Raw genomic sequence first — 3,159 nt, forward strand, 5'->3', positions numbered from 1 at the left:
ATGGACCAAGGAAATGGCTCTGTGGCAACTGAGTTTGTGTTACCGGGACTCGCACAATCCTTGGGAATGCAGGTTTTCCTTATTCTTTTCTTCTCTTTGTTCTATGTGGGAATTATCTTGGGAAACCTCTTCATTATGTTAACAGTGATTTTTGATTCTCACTTACACTCCTCCATGTATATCCTGCTGGCCAACCTATCACTCATTGACCTGGGCCTTTCATCCACCACAGTTCCTAGGATGATCTCTGATCTTTTCAGTGGTTGCAAAATCATTTCCTTCCATAACTGCATGATACAAATGTTCTTTATTCCTGTCATGGGAGGAGTTGAGATGGTACTGCTCATAGCCATGGCATAGGACAGGTACACAGCCATTTGCAAGCCTCCCCACTATCTAACTACAATGAATCCCAAAATGTGCATGCTTTTCATAGTGGCTGCTTGGATCACTGGGGTGATTCATGCTGTGTCTGTTTGTTTTTGTCATCAATTCACCATTCTGTGGCCCTAATAATGTGGGGAGCTTTTATTGTGATTTTCCTAGGGTTATTAAACTTGCATGCATGGACACTTACAGACTAGAATTTGTGGTCACTGCCAACAGTGGCTTCATATCTATGGGCATCTTCTTTTTCTTATTTGTATCATACATCTTTATTCTGATCACTGTCAGACAACATTTTTCAAAAGATTTATCCAAAGCATTTGTCACTCTGTCAGCTCACATCACTATAGTGGTTTTGTTCTTCACTCCGTGCATGTTTCTCTATGTGTGGCCTTTCCCTACCAAGTCAATGGATAAATTTTTTGCCATTGTGGACTTTGTCATCACTCCTGTATTAAATCCTGCCATCTATACTTTAAGGAACAGAGATATGAAGGTGGCAATGAGAAGGCTGAGTTGACAAGTTGTAAGTTCTAGGGAGATGCCATAGCAGATTTCACTGGTAAGAGCACAAGATGAGTGCCGTGGAGCATCAGGACCCTTGTGATCACCATGAACATTATGGATTATGTACAATTCATTATCACCTTTAAAAAACTGAGAACTCTACATAAAAGAGGTACTGAATTAAAGAAATTCACTTTCAAATAGAGCTGCAGTATTTCTGTTAAGTATGAAAGATAAAGTGTTATATATTCCTACTGACCTATAAAATTAAATTGCAATTTCATCAATGACCACACTCAATTTTCATGTAATTGTTTTATATCTCCATGTAAATACATACATGTACATATGATAGAGCTTTATTTATCAGTACCTTCATACTGATTATAAGCATCACTAGGAATCAATTAATATTTCTTATGGAAATTATGTGGATCCAATGGATAAAGTATGAGTTTATACAAACCAGCAGCCATTAAAAATCAAGAAATATTTCTCATCCTAATTATAGTTTAAGTTAGATAAATAGGCAGGGAACACTATGCTACAACTCTTAAGAATTGTTTTCAGTCTTTGATTGTCAATGTTTATTTTAGAAATAGATTCTACTGTTTTGCCTTATGCAAAATTTCTCTATATTCCATTTTTTTCAACAGCAAATTTCTGTTGTCCTTGCAGTCTTCCTCAAAGCATTTCTTGATTCACCCTAAAAGAGTATCTACAATTATAAAAGTATTTCCAGGATCTTATTACCTAAAAAAAGGTACCCAACTCAGATCTCACCTTATTTAATGTACCTGTATATAAGCCAGGGTGCTTAGGACAAAGAAGATGATTGACATGTTTACTTTACTTTACTTTTCCAAGTAGAACTTGAGAAGTCTGATGGGTCAAAGAGCACAATTGAGAAATCACTTGGAATGTATCCCTATGACTGATTTAAGAAACATTAATTGTGGTGACTCAGCTCAGTTGTAACTGCTGCACTGTAATTAAAGCTGCTCAATAAAATGGTAAATAATATATGAGACTTTCTTACTATTGGTCAAGGTATTTTTTCCCTATATTTTATCCAAAAGTGATCATAAATGCTATAAGATATCTTCTTTGTATAATATCTAAAGCATTATTATTGTCTCCTGAATCCATCTGGATTTTAACCTCAGAACATTATCTTACTGGCTTCACTATGATTCTTTTAAAAACTCACCTTTAACAGAGAGGGGCACCTGGGTGTCTCAATTGGTTAAGCTTCTGCCTTCAGCTCAGGTTATGATCCCAGAGTCCTGGAATCTAACCCCAGAGACCCATGTCAGGCTCCCTGCTCAGCGGGGAACCTGCTTCTCCCTCTGTCCCTCCCCCAGATTGTGCTTTCTCTCTCTCTTCAAATATATAAATTAAATTTTAAAAAGTCTCCTTTAACAGAGAAAGACAAGAACCATATGATTTCACTGATAGGTGACATCTCAAACACAAAATACAAATACAAAACAAACAGACTCTTATACAGAGAAAAAAAACTGGTGGTTGCCACATGGCAGATTGGGGGGGGAGAGAAATAGATAAAGGGGATTCAGAGGTACAAACATCCAGTTATAATATAAATAAATCACAGAGATGAAAAGTACAGCATATGGAATAAAGTCAATAACATTGTAATAGTGTTCTATGGTGACATATGGTGACTAAACTTAGTTGTACTGAGCACTGAGTAGTGTACAGAATTGTCAAATCAATGTGTTATACACTGAAAGGAACGACACATTGTATTCAATTATACTTCGATATAAAGAGAATTAAGGGAAATATAAGGGAAAAAAGTTTCATTTGCACAGAAAAAAAATCATCTTTAGATTCAGTGAGGTACTAGAAATACCTAAGGAAGCCAAGAAATTGTGACAACAACCCCTGACTCAAGAAGATTCTGTGTGTTCCTCAAGGGAAAACCTGTGAGACTATATGACTTAGTCTCAGTACTCAAACTTCAGCCTGGCTATTTCCAGATCTCCTCACCTGCCTCTGGTCACTCATAAATGGCTTTTAACCAAGTGACTTACTAAGGAAGACCAATCAGACACACTTTACTCTCTTGGAAATTTTCTGCTTCAAGACAAAGTGCAAAAAGGAAAATCTGTACTCTTCCATCCTTTGAAAATTGCTGTAGTCTCTTCCACATATGAAGGAGGTAGGTGGAATGATGAAAGTGAAGTATATTAGCAGAACTAACCAAAGTGTAGCATTTTATTAATAAAGTAATGCTTCTAT

At 36.4% G+C, this 3,159-nt stretch overlaps 1 pseudogene; it reads left to right on the forward strand.

The window, feature by feature from the left end:
• Positions 1 to 907, forward strand: LOC123000542 (olfactory receptor 4F6-like; annotated as a pseudogene).
• Positions 908 to 3,159: the final 2,252 nt, after the last annotated feature.

This window comes from Ursus arctos, unplaced genomic scaffold (genome assembly GCF_023065955.2).
Source record: "Ursus arctos isolate Adak ecotype North America unplaced genomic scaffold, UrsArc2.0 scaffold_33, whole genome shotgun sequence".
Taxonomy (NCBI): domain Eukaryota; kingdom Metazoa; phylum Chordata; class Mammalia; order Carnivora; family Ursidae; genus Ursus; species Ursus arctos.